Raw genomic sequence first — 15,337 nt, 5'->3', positions numbered from 1 at the left:
AATAGATTAAAATAATAGATCAGATTGACTCCTATTTTAGTGCAGAAACCCTCACTGCTGAAGCACTGCTCCTTGAGCTCCCAGGGAGTGACTGCCACTTTATTTTGTGTTCATTTCTGTATGTCTGGCTTTGTGGATATTGCACTGGAAAACACAAAAGCCACTCAGATATGTTTGGCTGAGCAATCAAAAGATAAATATTAATTAAATATAATATAAATTATTCCAGAGGGTCCATCTACATAAGCACACATAAATCTGCTTCTTAAACATGGAGCCTTTCCCCTGAGGAGACTCTGGAGCTGTGCAGGTGTGTAACAGGAATTAATTACAAGGCAGGAAGAGACTCTCATTGCAAGGACTGATAAAACAATTTGTGTAGAAGCAAGAGGTGTCTGTGGGGCAGTGGGAGCTGGGCAGGGATCTCAGAGCAGTGTTTAATATCCTATCCAAAGGAAAGTGCAGGGTTTTGTTTGACTGACATTTTCTGTATGGAACAGCTATTTATTTAAACAGCTCATATTTTAGACAAACAAAAATATTTTATCTCCTCTTTCCCAAGAGCCCTGGCTTCATTGGTGCTGCAGAAAAAGCCATTTCTTCTTTTAGGAATTGCTGCTGAGCACATTATTGAGGTTTGGGGCATTAAATATCACTGTCCTGCCTGTGTGTGAGCTGGAGATGAGAAGGAGTTCCTGAAAACTCCTCCTGTGCCTTTCACCTTCTCAAGGCTCTGCCCCAGCCCTGCTGCACCTCAGCCTTTCTCTGCTGCTGGTTTTAGGCTTGGTGCTGCAAAGATCCCTAAATGATGTGCAGGGGGAGGTTTAACCCAGATCTGAAACCCCAGGAACAATTTCCAGCCTGGTTTACCCTGAGCCCTGCACTGATTTAACTCCCAGGAAATCAGACACAGTCTGTCTGCCTCCCTTGTGATGGGAGATTTGCTAACATGGATTTTAATCCAGGGTGTTAAAGGGGAATTCAAGATCTGGGTGTTTAATGTGAGAATATCCAGTGGGAAAAGCCATCTGGGACACTGAGTGCAATTTCTTACAGAGGCAAAGGGAGGCAGCACGTGAGAAGGTTTTGGTCCAGAATATCCCTCCAGACCAGAACAAATCCTGGATTTCTGCCTCCATAACTCCTGATATTACAAATATTCCTGTTTTCCCAGGCTGGAGGAAAAAGGGAAATGCAGCATTGATTGCCAGAGACCCCCTTCCCTCCTGCCCCAGTGCTGCTATTGCAATTTCCCCAAGTTCTTCCCCAAGTTCACAGCTCCCTAAAAATCTTATCCAAATGGCTTCTTTGCTCAGAATATTTGCTTTCTGATTGTCCACAATTTGAACATTTCATGTGGTAAAAGCAGGACACTTTCTGGAAACCATTTCAGGACTGCAGAACAAATTATTTCCACACAATTGCAGTTTTTTTTCTTTCTCTTTCAAGTACAAAATTCACTGTTTCATAAAGAAGGGGAAAAGCATATTTAAAAATCAAGCACGTGGTGTTTCCACCTGGCTGAGCAAATGGGAGGAGGGTTGGAAAAATCTAATTTGGATTGTAATGGTGGGTGCAACAAAAGTGAGGAGCAGAGCACAGAACTTGAGGGGAGATTTGTCAGCTCTGATTTTAGAGTGCCTGGGTTTGCTGTGTGGATAAAAAGCAGATTTCATTTTCCACTGGGCTAAATTCAACATCTGCTCACCAAGCTCATTTTTTTAAAAACAAATCTAAGTGGAATAAAATAATATCTTCTGCCAGCACCTTTGAAGAGAAGGTATTTATATTCCTTGCTGTATGATGTGGGAATAAATAGAGTGTGAGGTTTAAAATATCTTTCTTCTTTTCCTGAGCATCTGTGGCACTTTGCCAGCTGAAATGATCTTAAAATCATCTGAGTTTCAGGCACTGGAACCTGCTTGGCTGTTTTTTGCCCTTTGCCTCGATGCAGTGTCAGAACACGAGGCAGGAGCTGCTGGGGAGTGGCAGAATTTCTCAGGAAGGTCATTTGGAGGGGAGAAATCCCACAGCAGAATTCCCAAATCCTCTGGCACCTTTTCAGCAGATACCTGAGTTTATCTGTTCATGTTTATGCTACAGAAGCAGAGGGGGGATGAGCTGGGGAAGAATATCCTGTGTTTTTTTTGCAAATGTTCACCACATTAAAGTGCTTTTTCTCAGCACTTTAACTTCAGAGCATGAACAGCCTCAGAAGGAAAACATCCCCTGTGTGTGCACAGTGGAATGAAGATTATTCTGATCACACAGGTGCCTGTTTGAACTCCTAAGTGACCCATTTATTTTAAGGACAGGCTCTAGCATGCACATATTGGCATGATGGAATGTTCCTGTGCTTCCTTCCAGAGCTTTCCTGGGCCCTGCAGAGATTCCTGAGCCCTGGGTCCAGTGCCTGGGGCTGCATCCTGCAGCAGGAATTCCTGGAGCAGCTCCACCAGGTGATGCTGGGAGAGTTTTTGGGGAATTGGGAATGGCAGGAGTTAGGATGTTGGCTTGCAAAAACCAGTTTTAGCTATTTTGGCAGAGGAAATCCTGTGAATCCCTGCACACAGGTAAATACCCCAATGGAATTTAGGAATAATTTATTCCCAATTTAGGAATAAAGCAGGAACTCAGTGATCACCTCCAGTGGTGCTGCCCAGAGTGGGATTTTTCCAATGCAGATATTCTGTGGCTGAAATACTTGAAAGAATCTCTGGTGGCTGATCAAAACCAAGTGGTGTTTGTTAGAATTTTTGTAAACTTTGTCCTGCTTGTGTCTTTCCAAGTTTTCCAGCAGCCAGAGAAAGAGATGATTTCAGCCTGCAGCACGAGGGACACTGGATTCCCTTGCTAACTTTCCTTTCAGAAATGGAGGAATACTAATACAATGCAATTAATTTGGTATTTTCTCCCTCACTGAGGAATGAGAGACACATCCGAGAATCAGAGGAGGTAATACAGGAGTGCTCCAAGGATGTGCAGGTGCCATAATGTCATTTTTTTGTTGTGATTTTAGTCAAAACATGCCTGTTGCAAACCTTTCACCATCACTTTAGTGGATTTTTTTTTAGCTGAAATAAGATGAGTTTGAACAATGGCTTTATTCTCCTCCACTGGGAAGTTTCACATACAGTGAAGTAAAGGAAAATAAAAAGTATCTTTTTTTTTTTTTTTTTCCTTAACTTTGTAATTTCCTGCTCCTTCCTCAGCCTTTGCAATAACATCTCCCTGAGTCAAGCCTTGATTAATTCAATGAATTACAGCAGAACAGGAGCTGTCAGGAGGTTGCCAGTGTGTTTTGATTGATATTCAATTACTTTTCATGTAAACACCAATGATTTTAATGTCCTGAAGTTATTTATGAAACAAATTTCCTGCACTTTGAGCTGGGTTGGTGCTGCTGGGCTGTCACACACGTGGCAGGGGGTGGTTGGGAATTTGATCAAACATTTGGGAATTTCATCACCAAAAGGGCAGGGACAGAAAAATCCTTGAGCTGTGTCCATCAGAGCCTCCTGTAGGTGCTGCCAGGGTAAAAACCCACCCTAAATTCAGTTTTTTTCATTCCCTCTGCTCCTCCTCAAGGGTTTGTGCATCCCTCTGATCCTGCCTGTGCTTTTTACCTGGCCTGTGGATTATTTTTTAACAAAAAAAGGGCAGAGATGAGCCCTGAGCTGGATATAGAGTCACATTGCCATCACTGAGCAATTCCCAGAATAATTCCAGCCAGGATCCCACACTGACCTTCCAGGACTCTGCTCTCAGTGTCCAGGCAATTCCTCCTTCTCCTGAAAACCCCACCCCAGGGAGAGCCTTGAAAATGTGAATTTAGCACCCAAGAATGAGGCTGAAGGTGGTTGAATCTGGTGACCCTTTTTCCAAGGTGTCATAAAAATGTCAATTATTATTAAAATCTCAATTAATTCCTGACCTCACAACCGTAATAAGCAGAATGATCAGGGGTGCAGCTGCAGTGTAAGGAGCACTGGGATATTCTGCACTGGTGGGTTTTAGTTTTGTTTTTTTTTCCTTAATGAGCTCTGTGTAAATCTTTAATGAGCTCAGCTTTATCATCCTTTGCTGGTCAGGTTTGGTTTGGTGTGAAATTATCTGTGTGCAACAGAGCTAAAAGAAAACCAAAGGAATTTCCACAAGCAGAACCACCTCAGGATGTTTTTTTGAGAGATTTTGGCATCTTCTCAGGGAATTCCTAAAATCCCTCTGGAATCTCCAGCTGCTTCCTTGGTTAACCCCAAAGTTCATATTTCTTACTCAAAAGATTGCTCTCTAAATAGATTATTTTGCCATTTAAAAACACTTTCTACAGCTCTGGGATTAACCCACTGCTACATTACATGAATTTGTTGGATAACCTGGAATTCTTAACCATCACAAACCTTGGAGGAGAGATTTTAGACTTAATTTGGAAAAAAAGAGGCTGAAGGATTTAATTTCCAAGTAGCTCCTGACTTTTTTGTTTAAGATTTATTTTTTTCCTCCCAGAACAAAGGGCAGGTTACCCTGAATAGATCCAGAGGACTGAGGAATTCAAACATCTGGGGTGCTCAGATTGTTTCCCTTTTATTCCCATATTTCATGAATTAGAAACCTGTGTGCAAAGGTGGGTTTAATGGAGATTTAACAGCACCAGCAATGAAATGCAAATGATTTTTTGAGTGCCATGTTGCATTCTTAATGAGTGGTTTAGGTTTAGGAGCCACCACCTGGAGTGGAAATCTCAGATCCAGCACAGGTGGGCACAGCAGCTCCTCTGAAGGCTGAGCTTGGAATGGGCTGAGGGAGATAAATTCCTAATTAATCCCATCAGGATTTACAGCCAGAATTGGAGATTTGTGGGCACCTGACTCTCAGAAAGGGTTGGGTCTCACTGGGGCTGAGTTTTCACCTCTTCTGGCTCTTCTTTTGTTGATCTTTTAGGTTCAGGCGACTTTTCCTGGCAACTGCTTCGTTGTTGTTCAGCTCAGAATCTGATTTTAAAGCTCCAAGCCAGTGAAAACCTGCAGATTGCCATCAAAATAAATGCAAATGTTTGAGAAGGGCAGCTGGGTGAAATTCCTGAGCTGTTGATGCCCCAGGCTAATCCATCACCCTGACTCGGGATCAGCTCTCAGATTATTCCACAGCCAGCAGATCAATATTGGAAAAGTGAAGGAAAATCTGCTGCTAACAAGAAATGGCCCCCCAAAAAAAGGAGGAGCTGCTCAGGCACCAGGGATTTCAGCAAGGCAGTGACAATCCAAATGTCACCAGTTGTGTTTGTTGGATATTTTAAACTGAATTTAGGGTTTTGATGAGGAGATTCCCAGTCCAAGACTTGCCTGAGAGAATTCACTCACTGGGGCCAAGGGGCTGCATCTGAGGCAGGAAAATGGAATTATTGCTGAAGCCAAATGAGCTCTCTGGTGTTCCATAGCTATGGGCATGTTATTAACAGGCAGAATTTCAATGTTCTACCCACCCCAAAAGGTTAAAAAATGACTTGTTTAACACCCAAGTGCTTGCTGAACTCCACAGCCCAAACTTTGGGGTGTTTCAAACAAAACCAAGGGCAGCCACAACCTCTCTAAATTCCAGAATTGTTTCTAAACCTCCTCCTGTTGCATCTCTTGAGTGCTAAATTGTTTTTTTTTTTTTCTCTTAAAAACACTTTAAAATATTTAGAGGCAGAGTTCTGTAGTTGAAATAAAATTGTTTTCAGGTTTCCTGCTTGTTTGATGCCCAGGAAATGTCCCCCAGCCACAGCTTTAATTAATGTTCCAGAGGAACATTTCCAGGGAATGTCACTGGAGCCAAGGATTTTTCAGGCTCCTGGATTGCCTTGATTTAATGAAAGGGACCAATTATGTGAAAATTAACTTAATATGCAAACAAATACTCTTTAAAACAGGGAAATCCGGGCTGGGGTGACTGAGAAAATGAGAGATCAGCTCTGTCTGTAAAGGACAAAGATTGCAGAATTTTGGGATGGATACCTTAAAGATAAAAGAATTTTGGGATGGATACCTTAAAGATTGCAGAATTTTGGAATTAATACTTCAAGGAGAACAGAATTTTGGGATGGATACCTTAAAGAGAACAGAATTTTGGGAATGGATGCCTTAAAGACAACAGGATTTTGGAATTTACACATTAAAGACAACAGAATTTTGGAATTTATACATTCAAGATTACAGATTTCCCAGCTTCTGAATGGCTCAGGACTGGATGTGCTGGTGCAAAGAAAAGAAAATTTGCAATATTCCCTCAGGGCTGTTGTTAAATCCAAAGGGAAATATCCAAGTGCTGCCATTCCCCCAGCACTGAGAGTTCGTGGGGGGAATTTCAAATTTCAAATTTCAGCTGCCAGGCTGCAGGAAATGTCTAAAACAAATAGAAAAAAATAGAAAAAAATCTATAAAAAAATAGCAAGGAATAGTGGTGGGAGGGTGGCAGGAAAAGGGAATTAAAAGAGGTTGAAGTGGCTGGAAATGACAACTGGGTGGGGTTGGATGTGTTGGTTGACAAATCCCATTTTTCTCCCAGAAAATGTCATTTTTCTCAGGGTTGTGTGCAATGATTTCATCCTCACAGCTCTGAGATAAACATTTTTATTCTTGCCATAATATATCCCACAATGAAGGTATTCTGCATTTTCTAGGAAGGTTTGTTTAAATATTAATTTTTGGTAGTTTTTTTTTCTGTAATCACTCCCCTGTGTTTGCAAGAGGCTCTTGTGGATTTGTTAATTAGTGCTACATAAATTAGTTTGGTTTGATCAAATTAATTTTATTTTGAGATTCTCTCCTGATGTGGCTTTTTTGTTGACCTAAATCCTAAAATTTAATCTTAATTCATAATTAGGCTGCAGTTAACCTTTGCATTTTTCCTCATAATTTTCATTTGGAATGATGAAAAGTTTTCCCCCAGCAGTGAAATTCCCAATTTGCCATCTTAAAAAGTGAAGAAAATGTGGTTTTACAAAGGGGAACCACATTTTAATAAAATAAAATAATTATTTTTTTTTAAAAAAACATCTTCACAAATGCAGGCAGAGTCTCCAAAAAAAAAAAAAAATTCATTTCAATTAAATTGTTTTTATTGCCAGGCTTCAGGATGAGATTAAAACACAGTGATGTGATTTTGGGGGGACAGATCTCTTGTTTGTAAATTTTTTTTTTTTTTTAAACTGGATGAACAAGAATTTATTGTGCTGTCAAGCTGTCATTTTAAATAACAGGTTATTTATTTATGACTTTAAAATCAAATCTCAGCAATAATGGAATGTGGGTACTGTGATTAAAATGTTTATTATTCAGCTAAATTAAAATTAAGGATTGCAATAAATATTTTTGAAAGCTTTTAGCTCAAATTTTAGTAACCATTGGTTGTCGGCCAGCAGGAAATTCTTCCAAATTATTCATTTTTTAAATTCACTTTGTTTAACAAGAAAGAAGAGGTTGTGTGATTTTGCACAAAGTCTGGCATGAATCAAAATCCTCTAAAAATCTTAAAATATTCACTGGGTTTGGACTGAATAAAATCTGTTCTAAATTCACTTTTCCCAAAGTAATTCCAAGGAATATTCCATATTTCCATAACTGTGTTGGCAAATTTTCAATGGTTTTTTGGATGATTTCGAAATTGGAATTTGGAAATAGAGGGGTTTCTTATTTTCTGGGGCATTTACAGGTGAACAGGCTGCAAAGGTTTCTGTAAAAATAGATTAAAAAAGCAAATTGTTGGAGTAAATTGAAAATCTTATCTTGGTAATTATTAAGATGCAGTCCCGAAATGGAGAAAGGGATTTTATATAAACTTTTAATTGACTGGAAAAATAAAATAAATCCTAGATCCTGAATCTCTTGCAATGATTTCCTTTTTTTCCTTTTTGTGTTCTCTGAGAAACAATCAAATCTGTGCCTGTAAACCACAGAGAAATTTCCTCACTGGCAGTCAAGGTCTAAATAAAATAAAATAAAATAAAATAAAATAAAATAAAATAAAATAAAATAAAATAAGCTTGGTTTAACAGCTCATAAATCTATTTTTCCTCCCACCTTAGTGGTGTATCAAGCTGGTTGGAAAGAAGAAAAACCCCAAAAGAACAAACCTCTCACTGCTCTGTGGAGTTATTTTAAATTAATACATCTCCTAAAAATATATATTTGAAGTGCTGAGTGTATTCTGTCCACCAATATTTAAATGTCAAGAATTTATATATATATACACATACATATATATTTATTTTTTTTCAAATTCTTGGCAGTTTTCATCTGTGCCCTGTTGAGTAAATCATTTGGAATTGTTGCTGCCAAGCTGGAATATACTGATTTAAATAATGCTCAATGTTGGTTTGCAAATCCCTCTGTTTCATTTCCATTTCAAATGAAATTATTATGCAGAGTTAACTGCTGAAGCTCCAGTGGATTAAAGAAAAACTAATGATAAATTAGAGTTTGAATCACAGGGAGTTTCAGCCTCCAATCCCATCAATTGCCCACCTGCAGTTTATTTTATTCCTTTATTTATTTTCTACATTTAACACACTGACAAGTTCCATTTCCTCCCAGCTTTCTTACACAAATCATTTATTACAAGGAAAAAACAAATGTCAGATTCCTTCAGCTCTCAACTCTAATCCTGATTTTGAGGGGAAACACAAAGGAATTTGTAAAAAATCCAAAGTTTGGGTTTGATGTTTCACCTGAAATTTGCTTTGTGCCTGCCCCACTTTGTCCCCAGCACTCTGAATTAGAACTCACAACTTCTTGTGCAGAGTTAAATCTTTGATTTTAAAATCCTTTTCTTAAGGGAGAGTTCAGCAGAACACAGTGAAAAATGCTTTTAGTTAATTTACCATAACATCTTAAACATTTGCATTACAGTTAAGGTTTAAAAATAATCAAAATATATCAATTTCTATTATTAATATATATTTCTCTCTATATATTTCTATATGATGAATATATAGAATATACAGGGCATGCAGAGACTCTTTTATCTGAACTTTTTTTGGGGTTGTTTGTTCTCCCTGGATGTCCCACAATTGGCTATAAAGAATTCTAACACAAAATACAGATAAATGCTAAAATTGCTTCCACAGCAAGCAGAAAATGAATCTAAATACCTGTGACAGTCAATTTTCTGCCTTATTTCTGTATGGGGAAAACATGATAAGAGGTATAAAATGGATAAATGCTTTCTAAATGGTGAAATTATCAATTTTGGAGAGTGAACAGTCAGGTGGGTTTGGGAATTGATAAGGAACTGTTTCCATCAGTGGGAATTGGAGGCTTTAAAAAAAATTTGACCAAGTGGTTTTTTCTGTCTTTAATGCAAAGATATCAAACAGAAGAAATAGAAATATATATGAAAACCTGGCAATTTACAGAGAGCAGGCATAGGGGTAGGGTTTTATTCACTGTGATATTGTGGAAATCAACATTTAATGCTGTCAAAATGGCTGCATGATTTATTTCTTTATTTCTGGCTTGATGCAGGGACAGTCCCTAAAAGCCAAGATCATTTTTAGAGTTATTTTTGTAAAATTCTTGGGTATTCAATGAGTGAAAAATGCAGAAATGATGAAATATTCACATTCAAGACTAAATTGGATGAGTTAAACCTATCCAATACTGAACTCAAATTAAAATTAAAAAAAAAAAAGGAAGGGAGTTGATGGAGTTGCATGGAAAATATATAAAATAAATCTTTTATTTTAACACCCTCTCCTTTGTTCTGAGCAGCTCAGCTCTCCCCACTCACCCTGGAATTGATTTGTGCTCCTGCCTTGGAGCTGGAGCATCATTTCCTTGGGTTATTTGTGCAGGTTTTTTTAGAAAACTCAACGTTTCTCCTAAATTAAAAACCCTTTGGAGCTCCTATAATCTAAAATTATCTCTGAGGTGATGCTTCCCTTAAAGACTCAATTTGTAGGAACAACCTCCTGCTCCTGGAGAATTTCCTCCTCCTCTGCTGAGCTGTCAGGGCCCAACAAAATAAACCCAAAATCCTTTTCAGGGGTTTGGGAATGAGCAGAACCTGCCTGACCCTCTTGTGTGCTGGGATAAAACACAGAACACGAATTTTGGACATTTGTTTGTGGCAGCACAGTTGTTGTTGTTGTAAAAGGAAATAATGACCTGGGAGATGTAATTATGTGGGATGTTAAAAAAAAAAAAAAATCAGTTTTTTCAGGATGCCTGAGTTCAGTGGAGAGATAAAAGAGATTTTTTACTCTTTTATCACTCCATTTCCACTCCTGCAGTGTTGTCCTGGAATAAATTCAGCTCAGGTTCTTTTTGGGAAGGAGAACACAAGAGAGAACAGAATAAACAGGACTGAGGAATAAACCACATTTATCAAGCTTTAATATTGTTTAATTAATACCTAAAAGAGCTGGAAAAGATGCAGAGAGATTAAATCCAAAAGATGGAGAGCAGGATACAGAGGGCAGGGCTGGGTTGGGTGGGATTTTGGGAAGGAATTCTTCACTCTGGATCCCTGGAAGTGCCCAAAGCCAGACTGGACATTGGATTTGGAACAAACTGGGACAGGGGGAGATGTCCCTGCCATGGCAGGGTGGAAAAAGACAATATTCCCATGTTTGTGATTCAAACACTGAGAGATGAATTGATTTTTTATATGGTATTTTATGAATTTTAGCTTGCACTCATGTTGGGATGTGATCCATGAGTGTATTTCCAGAGCTGGGTGTGTTTGTGGAAGGGAAAATGGAGTTGAAATAATCAAAGGGAGAATTGAGTTAAAATATCTCATGTAGCACTGGATAAAATCTGATATAATGGAATTTTTTTAGTGGCATTGTTTGTGTGAGAAGCACTGTTCTCATTGTAGGACAAATGGAAAATCCTGCTGAATATTATGGAGATGCTGGGAGAAACCCCCTCTCCTATTCCTTTAAAAAACTGAATTTCTTCTACCTCTGGAGACCCACTCATTATTTCCTTACCTTATTAAAACCTCCAAAACACCATTTATCCATCAGCTCCCAGCCAAGTGGGGAATCCAACAACCTCCCAATTTATTCTGAGGGAAAGATGCAAATCCAGCCTTAATTTCCAGTTTGGAATCTGCAGGAATGGCTGGAGCAAAGAACAACCCATTCATTTTTCCAGCCCTGTGCTTTAATTGGTTTTCTGCCCTCCACACTTGGCTGCACCAAGGTTTTATAACAAAAAAAACTTCTTTTAATTAATCAAAATGGAAACGAGCAGCAATAGAATGTGGCAAAGAAATGAATATTTGAAGTGAAAAGGGTGGAAATGTTTTTAGCCCAGGATTGTGATTCCCATCTCATAGCACGGCCCTTGGAATCTCTAATTAATGTGAATTAATGTGTTGTCATTAATTAACAGCTGAAACACAATGAGTTTATGCTTTTGCAAAAACAAAAATGTGGGATTTTTCTGGACTTTTCAGTTGTGGAAAGCAAGACATGAAATTAGCTTTATATATTTTGGTTTTTGTGCTGCACAATCCTGGAGTATCTCTGATTTCCTCTTGCAACCCTCTGTTAATCAAGATCAGAACCAATTAACAGAGTCTGATTGAAATTGCTACAAGCAATAAGAGATAAATTCTTTACTAAAGAGGTTTTGATAGTCCACATTTTCAGGACTGAATTTCAGGAGACTTTTGGAACACAAAAATGTAAAATTTCTGGTGGAAATATGGGAGTTTTATGCCATTATGGTTATTTGTAAAATCCCAAATATGATTTATGGGCAGATCTGTTTTTCAGCTGAGGATCTTTCAGATATTGGAATATTCACAGCAAAGCCATGGAACAGGTGCTGAATTAATCTTGAAGAAAAACAACTTAGTGCACCCCTAAATAAATCCCTGACAACCTGCTTAGCATCTTAATTATAAAAAACATCCCAATAGATCTGACTTCATGATAAAAACAAATAAAATTGAGCCTAATTTCCAACCCCTCCTTTAGTTACAGGTGTTGAGGAGATTTAATACATCTCTAAATGCCCTAAAAAACATCTGCAGGGTGTAATTTCTCTCCATCATCAAACCATTAAATAATTATTGCAGCAGCAAATAAATTCACTTAATTTGAGGTGTCTGAGTGGTTTATTTATTTTTGAAAGGGTTTAAATCTCTTTTCCTGTGCCCCCACAGGCAGAGATGAGTTTGTTCTGTCTGTACCAAGCTGTTGGCAGCTGGAGAGGGAGAAAATTTAAATTCAATTAATGCCTTTATTAAATATTGTGCAGCTTTCCCAGGGTCACTTTTTGAATGTTGCATCCTCCAAGAAGGTGGGGGATTTAATAAAATAATTTTTCCCAGATTTTTGTCCAAGTAAAGAGAGAGACATCACATATATGTGGATTAAATATGAATGATATATGAATTTACAGGTGGATTATATGGGATTTTCTAAATGGATTATAAAAATCAGATGGTTTTTTAATTTTTATTTTGTATTTTCCCTCTGTTTTTTTCCATATTCACCCTTGTTCCCAGGAAATCCTGAACAAAGTTAATCTCAAAATCTTTTTCCAGCTTTTCATTAGAAGCAAAAATGGTTTTTTAGGTCATGATATTTATTAGGTTGTCCTTCAAAATTCCTGGAGTCAGTGAAATATGAGTTTCTGAACTCTGAAAATATTCTGGGTCTGGATACAAAAACTTCCTCTTGACTTTGTTCAGTTACAGAAAACGAGGAAAACAAACCCAAAACAACAAAATTTTCTGCATTTTAAACTCCTCATTCCCATTGATAATGATCAAATAAATCAAACCTGATTTTTCTGAGCTCACCAGCTCGTTTCTAACAGGCTGCCCTTTATCATGACAGATTTACTGATATTTTGTGATGACCAGTAATGAGAAAAAAAAACAAAAAAAACGTTTAATGTGCTGATGTGATTATCTCTGGTGCCTTTTCCTTGTATTCTGCATTTGCAGATCTCTGGTAGAATCACAAAATAATCCAAGAAATCCATTAGGGAGCAAAACCCCAATCCTGGCAGAAGTGAATAATTCATTTTAAAGCAGAATTTCAGATCTGGCCTCTCAATGATACCAAATTCTGCTGTAAATCTCTGTGTAGTGAGACCTTCTCCCAAAAAAATTGTCTCCATCTGATGGGGTGTTAAATCTTTTCATTTTTTTAGAGGTTTTTTTTGCAGACTTCAGTCACTGTCCAGGATAGTAAATTTTCTCTGGAGTCTTCATAAAGATGACAGAGAGGTGCCTTGGAAAAATAACAGGGGACCTTGAATTTCACAGGTACTTAAAAAAATAAATAAATGAATGAATAAAAAATGTTATATAGATTATATATTTTATATGCATATATATAATATTATTATAATTATTTATATATTCATTATATTAGTATATTTCTATATAACATATTAGAATATATATTATGTAATATTTATATATATGGCATATATTATATATTATAAATTATATATTACATTATCTATATTGTATATTATATATTATATATATAATATTATATATAAAATATTATATATTATACATATATTACAAGCTAGTAATGTAAAAAATGATCCTAAATTGTGAATGATACACACCTGGCAATAAATAGGATGTGCACTGAGGAAGTTGTTGACTTTTTTCAGTTTGCTTTGTGCAGAAATCTTTAGAGATAATTCCAATCCTAGAAATAAATAGCTCCTTTCCTTTTTGCATTTCCTAATTTTAATTTTTTCCCCCCTGAAAAAAGTTTGCTTTTTGCCCAAAAAGTTTTAGCTGGGTACAAAACTCATAAAAAGAAGATTTACTAAATAAATGTCAATGAGCTCCTCTAATAAAATAGTGCCTGAGGAGCCCAATTAATGAGAGACCAGAGCAGCTCCTTCACAAAATATTTTATTTTCAGCTCTCCCAAGGAATCCATCCCTGCCTCACCAGCATCTCCATCTCCTGTGTTGCTCCTTTCCCAGTCTGTAATAAAAATTTGAGGCTGGTTTTTATTTTTCTTGTCCTGTTTGGGAAACACCAAATCCTGTCCAGGCTCTCTCACTCTGCATTAACCTTGATTTTTATTCTCTTTTAATTTTTAATTCTCTTTTTAATTTTAATTCTCTTTTAATGCTTTTAATTTTTATTCACTTTTAAAGTTTTTTTTTTTCCAAGTGATCTTCAAACAGAACCTGGTAAATTTTGGGTTTTTCTCACCTGGAATCATCAGTTGCCACCCAAATGGGTGAAGCCAGCAGGAATCAGTGTTTGAAATTCAGCCTCTCCCAGTGCTGGGCTATTAATGATTTGGGTATTTCACATCAGCCTTTTCAGCACCTTTTATTCCTGGCAATCCCAGAGCACAGGGAGTTTGTCACTTTTCAGTGACACGAATCAAATTTTTTTCAGTGACATTAAAATCTGTGAATCTTTCCAGGGGGAAATTCCAGTTGGACAATCACAAATCAGTTCCCCTGGTTCCATTACAAATCTCACACCCCTCGTGACCTGAAATTTGCATTTTCAAATTCAGCCTCTCAGCAAAGTGCCAAAATCAGCCCTGAGTTGAAAAAAAAAATCCCTAAAAATGCTGCTTTGAAATTATTTGTAATGGCTTTGTAGCTCTTCAGGATCTATTTAGTTTTAAATGAAACTTGACATTTACATCATATCAGTATTTGGCTTGTACACAGCCAGAACAAGAGAAGCTACAACCCCCCAATCATCTGCAGAACAGCAAATTGGAATTATTTATGAGAAAAAAAATGTAATATTTCATTTTCATATTTTCAATTAAACTGGATTGAAAGCAAGGCTGTCCAGATCAATGCAGGGAAAAGGAAGATACAGACTTGAGTTTAAAAAGCCCTGAAATGAAACCTTTCATGTGTTTTATTCCTTTTTGTGTGTCATTGGGGTTTTTAATGCTCCAGTAGAAAATGCAAACAAGGCAAAAAAAACCTGAACAAAACACAAGAAATGGAGAAATTGAACTTTTATGGGAAGTATTATGAAAATATTCAGCATCTTTAGCTCAGTTCATCTGCAATTAATGATTCTAAAAGTCTTTTTGGAGTATAAGGGGTGGTTTGCATTTAATTTCTGCCATTGGTGTGGAGCAGAGTCCAGTCAAACCTGAGCCTGCCACAACCTCCCCTCTCTGACCAAAGCCCTTCCCTCCTCTCTTTAATTAAAAACAAACCATGTGGCATTTGAACAATCCTGTATTTGCTCGATTTGGAGAGTTCTGCACCCGGGTTAAATGTCAGGGAGCTCATCCCAGTGTTTGACTTTCATTTTCTGTTCCATGTTTGAGCCTTTTGGGGTCCCTTTGGGGTCCCTTTTGGGTTCATTCCTCATC

This window comes from Erithacus rubecula (genome assembly GCF_903797595.1).
Source record: "Erithacus rubecula genome assembly, chromosome: 18".
NCBI classification, from domain to species: domain Eukaryota; kingdom Metazoa; phylum Chordata; class Aves; order Passeriformes; family Muscicapidae; genus Erithacus; species Erithacus rubecula.
The sequence above is the reverse complement of the archived record's forward strand: the minus strand, read 5'-3'. Positions refer to the sequence as shown.